This window comes from Ambystoma mexicanum, chromosome 14 (assembly GCF_040938575.1).
Source record: "Ambystoma mexicanum isolate Mex_15411 chromosome 14, UKY_AmexF1_1, whole genome shotgun sequence".
Classification (NCBI taxonomy): domain Eukaryota; kingdom Metazoa; phylum Chordata; class Amphibia; order Caudata; family Ambystomatidae; genus Ambystoma; species Ambystoma mexicanum.
In genome coordinates, this window is record NC_090940.1 from 671,440,727 (window position 1) to 671,460,119 (window position 19,393).

The following is a 19,393-nucleotide window of genomic DNA, read 5'->3' on the forward strand; positions in this document are numbered from 1 at the left end:
ACTTTGATCCACGTCTTTTCCTGGGCGATTGAGGAGATGTAGTAGAGGAAACTGCCCCCTGCGGGGCCCAGGTGGCATTTAGGTCCCCGCAGAGGATCAACAAGGCCTCTGGAGACTTTATGCGTGCTTCATCAATAGTCTCTCCGATCAAGGCTATAAAATCCGAGTCCTTCTGAGCAGCAGGGTTCCAGTAGACGTTCATAATCATCAGGAGCTGTGGGGATGGAACATCTTCTTTTCCCACTGCGCGATCCCAACTTATCTCAGAGGCTAAAAAGGTAAGTGGTCGATCTAAATGATGTTATTAGCTGTAATCCACAACCTTCTCGGATAGCTGTTATAAAACCGGAAGATGGTCGCCCAAAAATTCCTTTAATAGCTGGTGCACAGGCAATAACGTATCCATCCATGGCTGAACGTGTTGTCATCCACGACTCCTGTAAGCAGAGTATATCGAACCCTCCAAGATTGAAATCTCCTTTTTTTGTGAGATGTAAAAAACCCCGCGTGTTCCATGACCCCAAGGATAGCTCTTCTTTCTCGAGGATGGATCTGGTGGAGAGTGGAACATCCTGATGTCTGATGGATTGCTATTGTTTCTTGTTGAGCGTCAGGGCCTTCGGTAGCCAGGCCCAAAGTTGCGATAATGAAGCTGATTTAAGAGGTTTTTGGAGCTCCAAGTCGTTAGTTCTAGTAGGTTGGGTAACAATACGTTGAATTTTTAACGTGGGACCTGTAGGAACTCTTCCAATTCCCAAAGGATCTTTATAAGCAGATTTACTTTGTTGTTCTTTTTCCAGTAGTCACGGGGTAGCTGATTCGGATCCCGAACTCAGAGAGATGGTTCATATATTTCTGGCCGTGGAGGGTGGATCGTTCAAACAAGGTTTTAAATTACCACACATTTGCTCCAAAGATCTCGCAGCCTGTTCCCGTTTGTCGCTTTCTTTCGTATGACACAAGAAATTGCTTGGCTTTGCCGTCGTTGGAATGTTCCTGTTTGAAGAGGCGTCGAGACTATCTTCCAGTTCAAACAGGTCAAACCCTAACTTCAGAAGGTTCTCTGCTGCTTCCAAAATCCGGATTTTCCCCCAGTTCGTCTTTACATAGAGGTAAGCACTGGCGATTTTTCCCTCATGAAATGGTTCAACTCGAGCAAGATCTTTGGTTTTGACGTGTCTAAGTGACGGGACACACTTGAGGAGTTGAAGCACATAGCCTCTGTTTAAGACCACGTATTTCTTATTGTCTGGTAGTTGTTCAATCTTGAAGCTTCGAGCTGTTTTTGGTAGACTGATCATTGTCCTAGAGGTTTCTCTTGAATTGTGACTTGGGGAATTTCTGGTCTTTTTGTCCTTTTTTTGATGTTCGGATAAGGTTTGCCTGCCTAATGGGCCTTTGGCCTGGGTTGCGTGAACCCATCGTGTTTTAACACCCGTATCAGCGTCTGGAGGAAAAGCGGGACTTGAGTTCCTCCTAAAAGGGGAGACAGAAGGGCTACGCTGGGCTCTTCTGCTTCGTTTATCGACGTTATATTTATTTTCCTTTTCTTGATTTTTGTGTTGACCCTGCCCCCAACAAGGCTTATTTGTGAGCTTCTTACATCTGCTTTCTAGAGTGTGAAAGGGTGAAGACATCTCCTTGTCAGATTGTGGTTGGCTGTTGGCTTCCTGGTCATCGGGTAATGAGTAGACACTGAGATTTAGCAATTCTTCATCCACCTCGGTATCTGTGTCTTTAGCTCTTTTAGGACTGGGTCGAGATGGTTCTCTTCTTTTACTGTGTAAGCTGTCGTGGGGAGCTGATGTTTCCGATGCTTTCGGGTATGAGTGGTTCTCAGTCCAAATGCGAGGAGCCGCTTTCTTTGTAGAGGGCGCCTCGTATAAGATGTTTGGTTGAGTAGAAGTAAAGCTTACTGCTTTTGCCGATTGCAGACGCCCCTGCCCTTTCTGTACAGGGATTTTTTCATACCCCAAAGTTGTTTGAGGAGTGTCCGTCTCTTGCAAGATTATGATGTTATCATTGCAGACGGCACCGTTTGTAGTGACAGTTTTCTTTTTTGGGTTTATCCCCGAGATGCTTGTCGCATGGGAACCTGCCCCTGTGGTGTCCATGTGGCTCTTAAGTGGCACGGTTGGTCGCTCTTTTGGAGTATGGGCGCAAAGGTCACGTGGCGGTGCTTGTTTCGATCTATTTGGGCTCAGACGTCTAAAGATTTCCAGGCCGTCTTGCACTAATGTAGCCTGCTCGTCCACAGAACATTTTTCCATTTTGTTGTTGAGCGCTTTTATATACCCTTCAAGAAAAATAAGACGACTGTTCATCATGGCTATAATTGAAGTATGGTCTTTCAATGAGTCATTTAGCTAGGACACTCACTTGAATGGCAAGCTCTCATTGGACTTGGTGAAGTCTGCGAGCTTGTGTTTCGGGCCCCTATTGTGCGACCACACGGAGCCGGGCTAGCGGGGTCAGAAGCCACTAAACTAATCTCTTGTCTGACAGCTCCCCTGGTTTCAAGTTCTTGAGTATCCCGAGTTTCAGGTGAAACTTGAGGGCTTGTCAGGTCCACAAGTCTGGATGTCTCTGAGGAGGGAGAGGCCCATGCTGAGTCAGTAATGGCTGGTTCTTTTGTATGCTGCTCAGGAACAGGTGAAGACCAGCCAGGCTGGTTACCCTTTACATCTTTTCGCACAGTTCTTTCTTTTACCAGAGGTTGCTCGAGACCCCTGTTTCCTGGTGGAGACGAGAGGTGCCGTGGTTTTTCCTAGGGTCCGAGGGAGGCACCCCTGAACTCCCTCGCTTGCAGATTTAAATTAGATGCGCCCCTTCCAGAGTTGATGGAGTCTCTCGAAGTGGGGGAATTGATTTCCTCATTCCCGTTGTTATGGTTGTTTGAGGATTGTCTAGACAGAGTGGATGGTCTAAGTTGTGGAGAACCAAAGTGCCATCTGACTCTGGCATCAGGTTCCATGTCGGAGAATCGAAAGCGGGCGGGATCCAACGGGAAAGTTGGACCCTGGGCCGAAGTTTTCTCCAGTGGTTTTTTCACAGACATTTGATTTGAGACAGCGCTAAGCATCTCCGCATCTGAAAGTTCTTCCGTTTGGGATTGTCTCTTTTTTAAGAAGTTGGCGAAGAATTTATTGCTAGTCGCTGACAAAATGGTGACCCCTTTTTGAGGGGATTTTGATGCACTTTCTGATGTTTTTAGCGATCTTGGACGTAGATTAGATAGTGCTTTGAGAACCGGCTTCTGACGCTGGTGTGCGCACCGTCTTCTACGCGCAGATGCAGGCTTTTTCTTTTGAAGGAGGGCATTCATAGAGACATGCGATGGTTTGCTGGTTTTGCCCTTACCTGGGTTTGCTACAGGTGCTTTCGGGTGAACAGGGACTTTTTGAACCATTTGTTCTGGATTTTGGGGAGCTACTTCCTGCCCCCCCCCATTTCTCTGGTCATGTAAAGGTGACGCACCCCCCTTTAAGTTGATCCCCGGCGGGGAACTAGGGAGGTGCAGCATTGGTGCAACTGTAATAATGTTTTGATCTGCACTTTGGGGTGCGATAGCTGGCAGAGTGGGGTGCCCCACCACCCCGTCACAAGCGGGGAGTTCCCCCAATACAGCGGGGGAAATTGGCGAGCTGGCCGCTGGTTTCAACGTCAGGTCCGCGGCCACACATGCAGATAATGAAACATCAGGCTGTATGTCCCCGACTGGCTCGCTTCACCACCCACACTCTACCTCCCCTCCCCCGGGCACCAACTCACCGTTTGCAGGCGGCATCTCTGAACGGCCAGTGTCGGTAAGAGAGTCCGGCTGCTCCAGATTGATCGTAAGTTTTTTGGGGCGGGACAAGGTTCAATTGTGGTGCGAGGCACATGTCGCGCTGCCGAGTGATCCCCTTCTCGACCTCGAGGCGATGAGCTTGTCTCCGAGTGGGCCATTTCTTTTATAGCACTTCTTGAACTTCGTGAACTTCGTAGACGAGGGCCCTTCACCTCGGGCTGCGAGAAGACTAAGTTTGCCTTAGTTGCCTTAGCTGCCATAGACTGCAGAGACTGCCACTCTGCAGCCGCTCTGCGGCCGCTCCGCGGCCGCTCCGCGGGAAAAGAGGGATTTTGAAGAAAGTCTGCCCTCAATTCAGTAGCCACAGTAGAAAGACTGCAAAACACACAGTCACTAGGAAACAGGTAGAGATATGCCCACATGGTATCCACATAGTTCCCTGCTGCCCCACAGTCCAGAAGGGCAAGGACCTCTAAGTCTTTAGAACCTACTGTCAGTTTCACACCAATCACCATGAGTCTTGAGTTGTCTGAGGTAGAGCTAGGGTTTATGGAGAGAGAAACATAGGGACTTTGTGCTTGTCCTCGGTTGCCTGTCCCTATTGGGGCCGAGGATGATCGTTTCCCGAAATCCGGGAAGCCAATTTCGAACAGTTCTTGATTAAGTGGGAATCCGAGCCACAATAGGCGCAAAGACCCCTTTCTCTTCTGCGACGTCGTTCTTACGAGGTCAGAGGTGCTCGAGTAGCCCCTATCTGCATGGGGTCATCTATGCGGGAAGTTGAGTGCACAGGAGGAGGAGATTCGGAATAAAGGAAAGAACTCTTCATTCAACACCTTTCCCGTCGTCGTTCTTGAAGCCGGAATTCAATATGAAGAGCAGCTGACACTTATTCTGGAAACGTAGAGGGACGAGGTGCTTTGGCTCATTCGTCCTTAATGTCTTCCTTAAGTCCTCTTCGAAAAATCTCGTACTGTGCCTGCTCAGACCAGGCGGCCCCTGTGGCTAGTCTTTTGAAATTAGTAATGTAGGAAAGAACATCAATTTTTCCCTGTCGAGCATCTAACAGGTCTTAACATACGTTATAGGTAATTTCCGGTCTCTCAAATGCTTGCTTTAACTGTCCTGTAAAACCGGATCTGAATTGGTAACTAGTGGGGTAGCCCACGCCAGAGCATTACCTGTGAAATTAGAAATGAGATATCCCACCTTGGTATGGTCTGTGGAATATGTATTGGTCCAGAATGCAAAACGGATATTACAAGCATCCAAGAATTCTTTTAAGCTCTTGGGAGAGCCATCAAACTTGTCAGTAGACAATGCTATGGGAGGGAGATCTGAAGGGCGAACTTCTTTCGTGGTCATCATCTGCCGCAAGACATTGTTTTCTTTTTTCAACGTTTGCATTTCTACTGACATCTTCTGCATTTCTACAGTCATATTCTGTACAGCTGCTACTAGCTCTTGTAGCTGTTCTGGCGTTGCCATGTTCTGACGTTGCAATCTGTTAAGTTCTGTTTCCTTAACTTCCCCAGATTCCAATCCTTCTCCCTCCTCCTCCTCACCTGATTTCCCTGGTGTCTGTAATACGGGTCGCAGAGCGCTGTAGTCTGTCTTCCTCTTGCAAAGAGAAGGTCTCTCCTGGAAAGGATCCACAGTGAAGGCTCAGACTCTGCTTTCCTGTAAACCCTCTCCAACGGGAGACGACTGGGGGAAAAAGCTGATACTGGCCGAAAAAGAAACCACTTGTGAATGGAGTCTCCGGAGCGTAGATCGACAGAAAGCGTACCGGAATGAAATGTGGACTCCAATGGAACGGAAACGAGCCAAATACCAGAACAAAGCACGCCGAGTGCGGGACACCCAGAGGAGGCGCACTAGAGAAAGAAGAAAGGCAGAAAGCAAGGTAAGCCAAGGTAACGTAGCCGGCCGAGGGACCGGAAGAAAGGAGAGCGGAAGAGCCACTCGCAACGAAGAGTCAAGACAAGCAAAGGAGAGAGGAGAGATCAGAGGCCGGTCTTCCCAAGCGGGGAGACACAGAGTAAGAGAGAGAGGAGGCAGCCAAAGCCAAGGAAACAACTTTGCAAAACACAACCAAAGCTGCAGCGAGTAAACTGCACAGTTGCAACGCACCGGCCCCAAGGTGGGCGGGGCTTAAATACGCAACGTGGGGGAGCGTAAACAAAAACAATTAGAACGCGGCTTGCAGTCTAGGGAAGCGATACCTAGACCACAAGCGCCACGGATAGTTACCCATGACAGATGGTAACTAATCATCCTGAATCGACTATTTTGAATGTACAAGAGTAGTGTAAACCATTATGCCAAGACTTTAAACTGCTAACTTGGGTCGAAGACAGAGGAGGACCCTTACAGATAGTGCCATTGGAAAGTTCAAAGCTGTGTTTCAGAAATAATGGCACAAGAAAAATGGGGGGGAATCAAAATTGTGGTTGAATATGTGATGTGCCAGTAATGGTGCATGGAACAGCAGTAATCATGGATCATTATTGGGCTTGTGGATCCAAGGCATACATAAGGCTACCTAAAGACTGGGGAGGAATATGCACATTGGTGAATGTCCATGTTCCAGGATTAGTGATTCCAAAGAGTGAACTGAATCTCGACAGTTTTCCAAAAAAGAACATGCTCACCTGAGGAAGATCCAAGGCATACATAAGGCTACCTAAAGACTGGGAAAGAATATGCACATTGGTGAATGTCCATGTTCCAGGATTAGTGATTCCAAAGAGTGAACTGAATCTTGACAGTTTTCCAAAAAAGAACATGCTCACCTGAGGAAGAAGAGATCTGTGGAGCTAATAAAGAGGATAAAGAGAGAGAACTACTTTTCAGCCAAATCAACAGAAGCTTTTGACTCTTTCCCATATGAACACAGACTGTTCAGCAAGACTTCTTCAGTGTTCACGTGGATCTTCATGCCAAGAATCCAGGTTGTAGCAAATACTAAGTGGCTTCAAATAACCAGATGGAAATTGCTGCTGACAATTAACACTACTATAAAGGGATTCAATGCAATCAGAGAGGAGATGAGAGCCATAAGACTGATGACTCTCCAGAACAGATACGTCTTGGATATGATCGCAGGTATGGATGGAGGTGTCTGTGCAAAAATCGGAGACTCATGTTGCACATTCATACCTTCTCATGATGACGAGAATGCAACCTTGACAGAGGCCATAGACATGCTGATGAAACTCCATGGCCAGATGATAGATGAAGTAGAAGACATTGCTGATGACAGCTGGTTTGGATCACTCTTCTCTTGGGTTCCACAATGGATGGCAGACATGTTCAAGTTTCTTGGAGCCCTGATCGTGTTGATATTGCTTGGATTTTGTGTGATTAAGATAATAATCTCACAGTGCAAGAAGACAGACAGCATAGAAAGCCATAGGGATGAAGATTATGATTGATGTTGAACCAGGATGGAAGCCCAATGATCTAACAGATGAAGAGATCAGAGACTTTGTGAAGGCCAGTATCCATGCACCCGAGGGAACAAAGTTCCTGTACCCAAAGAACCATAATAAATATGTGGGAAGATGGATCTATTGCAGTCCAAATGGACAGTGCATGCTCACGACATGGAACAAGGATGAGCATGTGAAATCAGCTGGATGCCTGAAGGGAGTCATATAGATATGGATCCCAAAGAAACATTTCTTCAGACAAGGATGTCTAGATATGAAGGATGATGAGAAAGTGGTCGATGAATTGCCCAGAGGGGGGAGTGTAGAGGAGGAGCCAAGTACCCCTACTCCAACTGCCTGCTTCTATTAGCTATAGAGTGGAATCCAGAGTATTGTGACATACACGGACAGTTGAACAAAGAGCAGAGCGTGGAATCTGTGCAGTTACAATAAGAGTACCTACATACAAGACAATATGATGGCTATTTAAATGAGATTCCTGAAGAAGCAGAGAAGATGAAAGGCAAAGATGAATGGTGACGTCACAACTGAACTGAGATGATGCACACAGAAGAGATGCAGAGACCAGAGAGTGCAGATAGTCTATAAGGCATCAAGAAAGTATCAAGGATAAGTGACATCTTGGGATCAAGGTGAAGAAGCTTATGCCACAGAAACAGATGAAGATATTAAGCTAATTTAAACGTGTACAGATGTCACAGAAATGCGAGCAGCAAAATAATCTTAAAAGCTAGCTTCAAGCTTTATAGTAAATGAATTGCGGCAAACGCCAATATATATCGATGCATATGGATGAGGAAACGATGGATGTTTCCACTACGCATTATAAGCAGTGCTGATCGTTAAACAAGAAGACCTCATTTCAGGGTGTCACAGTTAAAAAGCTAATTGAATTTACAAGTGAATTTCAGCTGAAGGAGTTGGATGAGCCAAGAAGCCAAGGTTTTATCAGAACTGGAATTGGCTGACATTGAATACAAATCATATGAAAGAACAGAGACTCCTGTCGGAAGGCTTGAGCAAAACAAAAGACGTCAGAGGACTATTAGAAAATAATATTAAATACACAAAAAGGCTCGATTTCATGGTGACCAGTTATGTGGAAGAAGGAAGTTGGCCGATCGAGGTGGTCACACCTACGCACGAGGGCAGGATGTGCCTGCACTCCTTAAAATGTTCAGAGCACAGTACACACTCAAGGCCAAACTTCAAAGCACTAATTGACACTGGACCATTGAGGTGATGATGGATTGATACATTAATTGGTGGGAATCTGGTGTTAAGACGAGCCCACCAGCGCCTGGACGTTCAGTCTGCATGCTGCTAGACGTAGGTTGAAAAGTACTGACGGGGGTTAGAAGCCAACCAATTGTAGAGGACCGTGTAATCAAAGGTCCTATAGTTTGTGTAGCCAATGGAATGCCGTGTATTTAATGACGTTTATAGTGGCCAGTTTAAGGGGAGGGCTTAGTTGCCCCACCTGATGTTAAGTACCCTATCACTCTCTTTCACGGTTCTATACTGATATGGAACTTATTCTTAGATATTCATTTAGAGCCAAACACTCCCTCCGATAGGTTTTGTAGTTTGCCACGTAGGATGAAATTGGTAATGACGCAGGTCAGCACGTCATTGATGCCGATTTTGCATGATAAAACCTCTGTTTTTACTAAAGATGAGTGGAGTAAGAGGATTGAGTGAGTCCTGTACCCTGTTTTAGATACTTGATATTGAAGCAGACTTCCTTTTGCCAAATTACCTGAGTCATCTTAATTATTGATGCATGAATAAAATCTGCATCCCCGTCCATCTCCAGGGTATTGCTACTCATCTTAAAAGGCTCGGCAACCCAGTTCACTTGCCATTTGTGGGAGGCCATGTTCACTACAGACACCAGGCATACACCATTGGCCAGGGGTCGTTGTTTGCCATGTTGAACATGTACCGTGCACGGTACACCAGCAGATTTTATGAGGGCTGTTGACAGCTGCTGAGTGCATCTCAATGCTCCCTTCAGTTCCAAGCGCATTTGTCCCAATTCAATCCAGTCCTGGTGAAGTCGGCCTTCCCTTCCTCTTTCCTCTTGCCTGCTCCCTTTTGTGTGCCAGTGTCTTTGGCCTCTGTTTCTCCTTCCTTTCTCATGGCTGCTTGTCTCTATCATGCCAGTTGCCTAGGTGCCCTGCCTTCCAGTATGACAGCTGCCTTTGTGAAGAGCTGCCTTCTGCTGCATCCTGTCTTGTGTGCAATTGGTGATATTTTTCCATCACATCGTCTTGGACTTTACATCATCTGCTCCTCTGCCAGTGTTTACTGCACTGTGTCACTGTCACGTTAATCAGGGGATGCCATGTCGTGGCATTGGGAGTACTTCCAAGGTGACCCTGGGTTTCTAAACGCTCAGTGGTCTCTTTTTGGGAGTCCTCTCAGTGTCATTCTGTCTGTGTTCACTATGTCCCATCTCCATGACAATAGGTAAGTGCACTCGGGGCAGGGGGAGCAGGCAATGTAGGTGTGGGTGGGTAAGGCGCCACTGAAGGGGGTGTTCATGTTGCATTGGCGTGAGGTGGGCAGATCTGGCTGCGTGGGTGTAGGGACACATGTTGATGGGTGGCTGGTGAGTTCTCGATTGCATTTGTTGCATGTCTTTTATGTGGGCACATGTTGCTGTGTAATTGGGGGCATGGATGTGTTGCCTACACAGATATCGTGTTGTGTTTCTCTACGGAGGCATTCTGCAGGGGAAGCTGGTGGCTGCGATTGAAGGGGAAGTTGCTGCTGGATGCATGTACAGGACACAGCATCAGGGTTTGGTGGTTTCCAGGTCTGCAGACAGGGACATCCATGAGTTCCAGGGTCCGGCCGATACAGGCTCACAAGGGAGAAGGTGACATGTTCATATTTCTTGCAGTGCACTTGCATTTTTCAGAATTCTTTGGAATCTGCTCGACTGCTTTGATGTGACTGTGTATTGTGAGCATAGTTGGTATCAGGGAATGGATTGGCCACTCAACCTGTTTATTGTGGTGGAACACACATATTGGTTCCAGGGCGGTCCTCGCATGTGTTTGTTGCTCATTGTCATTTTGTACTATGTCTGCCTACTTGTGGTCTCATGTGTGTAGTTTGGTGTCTACGTGCAGAGCAGTTGTTAGTGTCCATGTGACTGTGGTCGGGAGCATTGTTGTTTGTGCTGTATGTTTTTAGGTGTACTACATGGACACTGTTGGTTCAAGTTGCTATGACTGTGTTTGTGATTTGTGCACAACCATACAGATTAGGGGTGCATTGGGCACTTTTGCTCACTTACAAATTGGCTCATACTCAGTGGAAATTTAAATATGGAGTTCAAATGTTCCCTATTCAAGGTATGTATGAGACATGTGGAATCTTGCACCCCTGCTTTCACACTCATGGCTACATGGATAGGTTTGGGCCAGTAGTGCATGTATTCCAACAGGTGTACTATAGTATTTTGACTGCCTGATTGGAATAAGTAAACATGTAGCTTTTGATGGCCATGAATGACTAGGGGCTAAGAGTTGAATGTTGCCAAGTTGATACTTTTTTCTGTTCCAACACAATTTTATTTGTTCATGTATTTCTCACATTTGTATTTTGTACTTACATTTTTTATGCCTCCGAAATTTCACTCCCAACTGTGGGAGTGGAATTCTTCCACTTACAAGTGTTATCTGGGGCTCTGTTTGTGCATGTTGTTTTATGGCTAATAGATGCACACAGTGTGGCTCTCCCAGAGACACGTTCTCAGGGTGTTGTTATGTGCACGGAGGATGGGCCCCAATTCATCATTGAATGGCACCTGGGATGTGGCCTGACTGTGTGTGCTCCACAGCAGCAGATTTTTACGTGAAGTATGATTGCACCAGCTGGATGCATGCAGCTGCTCCATGTGCCCTTTGGCCAACCAAGGGCAATGGTAGTGCCTGTGGGTGCAAGCAGTGTCCCATCTGCAGTTCCACGGTTACGCCACACTGTGTGACAACATTGTGCAGTACACATTCAGCCACTATGATTTTACATACTACTGGTGGTACATATAGCAACACCCCACCAGAGTGGAACCGTGACTTCAGCACTCTGAATGCATGCTCCACTATGCCCCTAGTGGCTGCATGTGCTGTATTGTATGTCACCTCAGCTGGTGTTGTGGGATTCTGGATTGGTGTCATCATGAATGTTGACAGCAGGTAGGCACTGCCCCCTGAAAGTATGTACATGGTTGTCATTGTCATTTATTGCCAGGGTCTATTGTTCAGTGTGTCACATGCATGTGCGTGACAGTTCATACTCACCAATGAGCCATGCATTGCCATGTTTTGCAGATGCCAAGGCTTGGTGAATTGGTGACTGGCGGAAGAGGTAGCTATCATGCGTGCTGCCCGGAAAATTGGCATACACTTCCATGATAATTACATTAGCATCACACACTACCTGCACGTTAATAGAGCGCCAGTGCTTTCGAATCAGGTAGATGTGCTCTGTCAATCAGGGGGGGGGCGTAGCGCAATATGTGTGCAGTCAATTGCACATACTATACGGGTAAAGTGTGTTACTGTATAGAATTCCTGGATCACTGTCTGCCTTTCTGCCAGTGTTCGTGGCATATATATGTGCCTGTGCACACATGCACGTGCTGTTATGCATGACAATAACTGGTGTAGACAGCGGGATTGTGTGGCCTGTGATAACTCACCAACTATTGCAGTGGTTTGCTGGAAGGACCCAGTTGCTATGAAATGGAGTGCAGGCAGCAATTTTTCTAGGTGGGTAAGGGCCTGGGAGCAGATGCTGCGTGATGTTAAGCCATCTTTCCACTCCCTGATGAGGTCTAGGATTACATGGGGGGGTGGACCTGTACTAGCATATACCTGGTCATCCGGCATCCCAAACAGCGTGGTGTGTTGTGTGAAGATCCAGGCCCTGGGCATCCTCCTCCTCCTGCGGTGTCCGTGCACAATGGCTCCTACTATTGCTGGGCTCATTGTGGCTGTAGACGTTAGTTTGGTGTGCATTGCTTGCTTTACACGCATTGGTTACTATGCACGTTGAAGTTTACACCTGCTATCATGTGGCGGATGTAGCTTTTCTCAACGTGATGTTGTGCATTGAGGTCCATTAATTCATTTGGGTTTGCGTAGGAATGGGGGTACACTTGCTTAGCCATGGACCGTCCCTCAGCACGCCCATATTTTGCTGTGTTCTTCCTCATTCTGCATGTTGTGCCCCCTATTCCGGCCTCTGCGTAGGCCCCGGCCTAAACTGTGCGAGGAGTCTCGCGCAAGGCGATGGTCTGCTAGCAGAGGCGTGCCGGGCCTGCGCAAAGTCCACGCAAGTCCCTGGAAAGTCACACGTAGTCAATTCCATGAATCGACTAAATGGGTTTTGCGCTTGGTTTGGAGCGCAAAGTCCCTATTTGCCACACAATGAATTACATTAATCAGGGCCTTGATGCGTAAATCTCCAGAAATACCATTTTTTGCACAGACAGCTGGTCACCCTGCTCATTCTGAGGATCCAGTGCTTGCATAAATGTTGTGTTCACAAACCCTGGGAATCCATTGTGAAGTGCACCGAAACCTGTGAATCGGTTCAAGCCTGCCACGGTGCACTTCATGACAGACCGGCCTGTTGGTATTCACTCGAACTCTTTACAGATAGTAAAAAAGTAATTCCCACTTCCAATGGGGGTCGTTTTTTAGGAGGGTAAGAATATATTTGAATTCTCACAGATCTTTTCGTAATTTATACTACTTTACACCTGGCAACTTCTGCAAGTTAAAAGATGGCTTTTCCCCTTAAACGTCCTCTTTTGATCAGGCAGTATTCATTTTACAGGCCCCTTTTGTGGCACTACTCTGCTGGGATGCATGATCCAGACGTTTCCTTGGAGGTGTGTGGAAGCACAGGGAAGGCTCTTATGGGTTCACTCTTTCCCATGCTCGGGTACTGTTATTTCCTATTTTTTGTTGGAGGTATTTGCCTACTTTAAGGAATAAAAGTGGCTGACATTCCGCTTATCTGTAGAGCAGGGATTTGAATGCAGCTTTGTTCCTGATTCTCTGCCAACTTTGGTGTAACCGTTTCAGAAATGTAGCACCGATCACCACCGATAACCACCGATAACCACTGATAACCACCGATAACCACTGATAACCACTGATAACCGACAAACCAATCTAAAGCGTTGACCGCCGTTTCCATGGTATTTTGGTCCAGTTGTTTCTGTTATTGAGCTCTTGAAAACCAAGCACATCCCCGTTTCCATTCTTCTTTCCTTCAATTCTTCTTTCCTTCCATTCTTCTTTCTTTCCATTCTTCTTTCCCTCCATTCTTCTTTCTTTCAATTCTTCTTTCTTTCCATTCTTCTTTCCTTCCATTCTTCTTTCTTTCCTTCCATTCTTCTTTCCCTCCATTTCTCTTTCTTTCCATTCTTCTTTCCTTCCATTCTTCTTTCTTTCAATTCTTCTTTCCTTCCATTCTTCTTTTCTTCCATTCTTATTTCTTTCCATTCTACTTTCTTTCCTTCCATTCTTCTTTCTTTCAATTCTTCGTTCCTTCCATTCTTCTTTTCTTCCATTCTTATTTCTTTCCATTCTACTTTCTTTCCTTCCATTCTTCGTTCCTTCCATTCTTTCTTTCCATTATTCTTTCCCTCCATTTTTCTTTCTTTCAATTCTTCTTTCCTTCAATTCTTTCTTTCTTTCCATTCTTCTTTCTTTCCATTCTTCTTTCCTTCCATTCTTCTTTCCTTCCATTCTTCTTTCTTTCCATTCTTCTTTCCTTCCATTCTTCTTTCTTTCCATTCGTCTTTCTTTCCATTCTTCTTTCCCTCCATTCTTCTTTTCTTCCATTCTTCTTTCTTTCCAATCTTCTTTCTTTCCATTCTTCTTTCCTTCCATTCTTCTTTTCTTCCATTCTTATTTCTTTCCATTCTACTTTCTTTCCTTCCATTCTTCGTTCCTTCCATTCTTTCTTTCCATTATTCTTTCCCTCCATTCTTCTTTCCTTCCATTCTTCTTTCCTTCAATTCTTTCTTTCTTTCCATTCTTCTTTCTTTCCATTCTTCTTTCCTTCCATTCTTCTTTCTTTCCATTCTTCTTTCTTTCCATTCTTCTTTCTTTCCATTCTTCTTTCTTTCCAATCTTCTTTCTTTCCATTCTTCTTTCCCTCCATTCTTCTTTTCTTCCATTATTCTTTCTTTAAATTCTTCTTTCTTTCCATTCTTCTTTCCCTCCATTCTTCTTTCTTTCCATTCTTCTTTCTCTCCATTCTTCTTTTCTTCCATTCTTATTTCTTTCCATTCTACTTTCTTTCCCTCCATTCTTCTTTCTTTCCATTCTTCTTTCTTTCCATTCTTCTTTCCTTCCATTCTTCTTTCTTTCCATTCTTCTTTCTTTCCATTCTTCTTTCTCTCCATTCTTCTTTTCTTCCATTCTTATTTCTTTCCATTCTACTTTCTTTCCCTCCATTCTTCTTTCTTTCCATTCTTCTTTCTTTCCATTCTTCTTTCTTTCCAATCTTCTTTCTTTCCATTCTTCTTTCCCTCCATTCTTCTTTTCTTCCATTCTTCTTTTCTTCCATTCTTCTTTCTTTCCATTCTTCTTTCTTTCCAATCTTCTTTCTTTCCATTCTTCTTTCCCTCCATTCTTCTTTTCTTCCATTCTTCTTTCTTTAAATTCTTCTTTCTTTCCATTCTTCTTTCCCTCCATTCTTCTTTCTTTCAATTCTTCTTTCTTTCCATTCTTCTTTCCTTCCATTCTTCTTTCTTTCCATTCTTCTTTCTTTCCATTCTTCTTTCTCTCCATTCTTCTTTTCTTCCATTCTTATTTCTTTCCATTCTACTTTCTTTCCCTCCATTCTTCTTTCTTTCCATTCTTCTTTCTTTCCATTCCTCTTTCCTTCCATTCTACTTTCTTTCCATTCTTCTTTCCTTCCATTCTTCTTTCCTTCCATTCTTCTTTTCTTCCATTCTTCTTTTCTTCCATTTGTCTTTCTTTCCATTCTTCTTTCCTTCCATTCTTTCTTTCCTTCCATTCTTCTTTCTTTCCATTCTTCTTTCTTTCAATTCTTCTTTTCTTCCATTCTTCTTTCTTTCCAATCTTCTTTCTTTCCATTCTTCTTTTCTTCCATTCTTATTTCTTTCCATTCTTCTTTCTTTCCATTCTTCTTTCCTTCCATTGGAGTTGGCTGTAGAGTTGCAGTCTGTGGCAGTCACTCCAAACCTTTTCTCCAGAGACAGGAGTCTCTCTACCGTGTCTACTCGCATACGTGGGAGGACCTATAATAATCCCCACCCAGCCGCGGAGCGGCCGCGGAGTTGGCTGTAGAGTTGCAGTCTGTGGCAGTCTGTGCACGTCTGAAACAATGGAAACAGCGGCACCACCAGTGAATTCCACCCCCATAGCCAAAACCACGGACCGAGACCCAAAGGTCACACAAGAGGGTCGCCAGCTTAGAAGTGCGCACTCACGCCCCACTGTTGAAAAAAACCTACAACAATACAGCGCACAATCTCATCTTACGCCGGGAAAATCTCACAAACACTCAAAAACTTTAACAGGCTCAACTGTGAACGCCCGTTGGAAACAGGATTCCTTAGAAAGATCCAGGCCCAGTACTTCAAATACAAATATAGAAACTACTCACCAAGAGTTAGGCCCAGGGGAAACGGAGGACCCGCTCCAGCGGACCTTGGAGGACGCGCTCCCGGCCCTGGTCCCGCCGAGCCTGGATCCCGAGGGCGACTTGTCGGTGCTCCATAGCCCGCGTCAACGACCTCCTGCACTGGCCACGGCGGAAAACAGCGGCTGCAAACCGCGGTCTTGCCTGCGACTCCCACCCCTACAGCCCCGGGACCCGATGGCCTCCGGAGGGAGGATCGAGGACCGAGAGCGGGGGGAGGGGCTCGCTTTGGCGGGGAGCGCGGATCGCATGCCGCAAAGTGTCCCGGAGGACGAGCGAAGCCCGGCTCCCGCGGCAACGGCCCCGGCAACGGCCTCCCCGGAAATGGCCCCAAGCGAGGCTGAGCACCCGCAGGTCTTTCTGGGGGTGGGGCCGACTTCCAGTGCCAACCCCACGGCAGGACGCGACGCACAGTGGGGAGGGCTTGATGGCCAAAGGGACACACCTATTGCCGAAGAGGACGTCCAACCATCTCGGCCAACACGAAATGGCCAAATAGACCCTTCAGTAGAGCCTAGAAGCTCCGAAAGTCATGGAGAAATCAAGGACAACCAAGCCAGCAAGTCACCAACACAATCAAAACCCCAAGTGCTCCTAAGCAAGTCACTGAACACCCTTTCTTGCGACTCAGCAGGCGAGCACATAGCCCCAGGAAACACAGGAAATGAAGAGCAGGTCCCAGCTCTGGAAGAGCCTCCGCAACCACTGCCCGCGCCCCCGGAGGTCTTGAAAAACAAAAAAAAACGCACTAGAAAAGAGACGGAACCTTCGGACACAGGAAACGCAATTTCCATTTGGAAGAAAGTCCCTTCAAAAACTACAAAAAAAACTCTGAAAAGTACAACCAAACCACATACGTCAAAAAACCAAAAAAATGGCCAATTAATAAAAAATCACCGGGGCCTGAAACCAACAAAACCATCGGTAGCCACTCTCGTAACAGACTTCTTCCATGCTTTTGCGCCAGAGACGCACCTGAGGCAAGCGGACCTCACTGATGAGGAAATACTGGAGGCAATTAAAACGTGCCAACCACCGGAAAAAGCGAGAAAAATATTTGTCCCGACAAATACCTGTGTTCAACACCAAAATCTCGCAAACGATATCCAACCCGCATCTCCCTTAAAACAAGCCTCACAGGCGAAATCAGCAAACAAAACAGTCTCGCCCTTACATCAAACACCGGGTCCCCAGGTCACACCCAAGAGGAAAGCCACACCGAAACAATCTACGGACCTTGTCCAAGTCACCGTCCACTCTGAAAAGTTCGATGACATGACGCTACCAGCCTTACTTAAGGAAAATCTGGCACCAGCCATTTGCAAAACCAGACAGATAGCCAGTGAAGAACCTTCACTGTCAAACCTCCTTAACTCAATTACCCCACTCGAAACCACAGAGCAGACAGGGCTCCAGCCCTCGCAAGACCCACCTTCTGAACCACGAAAGCAAACTTTCCCTCAACTTGACCACGAGTCTGACACGCTCCCAAATAAATCTGTTGCGATCAGCCAAACTAAGGAACGGCCGACCCGCAACAGGCAAGTGGGATTACTGCCCGCCCTCCCCTCAAATCTACATTTACCGGGGCGACTCAGTGGTGGCCTTCCGGACCTTCCCTCTTCGCCTACAGTAAGACGGATTCTAAACGAGTCCAGTACACTTTCGCCCGCTCCAAAACAAGGCCCCCTTCCCCAGGGTCCTACAACGGAGCCGGCATCGCAGCACAAGAGAGATCTTCTCCCAATAATGTCAGCTATCACCATTGCAATGAACCCGTTTACTAAATTGTATGAAAGCATTAACGAAAATCTGAAAGACAACTCAGCTATTCAAGCCACAATGCTCACGAAATTAAGTTTTCTGGAAGGTTACATCACCGCCTTAGATGATAAATTCAAAATCTTAAAGCAAGCCATAGAAATCGGCCACAAAGGAATGGAAAACCCCCCTACTCCACCCGACATAGGGACAAAACTGGGAGTCCAAATTTCCCCAGTCGAACATTTAATTTCATCCCCCAGCACTCTCTCCAATAACCAACTGGCCGCCGGTCTCTTAATCCCGGAACAACAAGAGGTGATTGATATCACAGAAGAAACGGCAAACATTCCGCCCCCACCGAATAAGCCAGCGAGTGAGTCTGATCTCTCTTACCCTTTGTTCACAGGCATGAGACGGGAAACAAAAAAAACCAACCCCAGTGGAGGGAAATCCGAAACACAGAATCAATCCTTAGCATTGCGACTAAACCCTGGGTCAGCAAAACAGAAAGAAAAAACAAAAACCTCGGCCCGGAGTCCGACCGCACTCCAACAAATCCAAAAAGCTTCTCCTAGATCACTAGAAAACTTCCTAGAAGACGAGGTTCTGATGAATATCTCTCAACATCTTGAAGACATGGAAGATCAACCTCCTGAAAAATATGAGAAAACACTTAAACCATTAAAGCAGCAGTCTACTTCAACTAAAGTAGATCAAGCCGCAAAAAAAGAAAACCCAAAAGAACTGTTAGAAGAGGACTCTCCACATTATTTCATCACCTTGGAAGAGCGCAGGAAACTTCTCCATCGTCGGAAACCTGCCACCTCTTGTAGCCCAACGAGCTCTAGAGTGGTGACATTCACATGTCCTCCAGTTCGCGAGGGGCAAACTCGAAAAAAGCTAACCTCTAGCAACCAACTTAGCACACAGGATGCACGACAATTCCGGGACCCTTATCAAAAGTCCAAAGAAGACACACACTCAGAATCAAGAAAATCCGACAAGAGGGGGCAACACTTGCGGTCCCACTTTATTTCAAGGACCGAACAACATCGGAAAAGACCGGACCTTACAGGGGAATCCCCGATTAAGCTTGAACAACATGCTGAAAACGACGATGACATTATATTGAACAGACGAGGAATCCTCACGCTATTTAGCCTGATACCGACCCTCCGGAAGATCAAGTCCTCAGATTTAAAAATCATAGATCCATATCATTCGAACGAAAGAGCAAAAGCCTATATTCATCCAACTTCGAAGTATATAAGGTCGAAAATTGAGGATGCAACAAGAGACCTGGCTGCGCTAGGCTATACAGTGCAAAGAGAGCCGCAAAACACGGGAAAAACCAACCCAGGAAAAAAATCGACCCGAAAGTCCAAAACTTCGGGGCAAGAGCAAAAAGTGGAGCCACAAAGCCGCTTAGGGCTAACTCGAACAGTGATAAATTCATTCTCAAAGCTACCTGAGAGCCATCGAGAACTAAAACCCGTCCCTCCCAGGTGCGACAAGTCTAACGAGTCCACAGAAGAGTCGTCCCCGAAGCCGGAACACCCAAAAGCAGATCGTCTAAATTCGACTAAGAATGTGTCTATGGCGGAAACCAACAGGTCAACCAACAGAGCTCAAACAGAAAGCGCCTCTACAGTCCAAAAATCATCCGCAAAACTACAGGAGC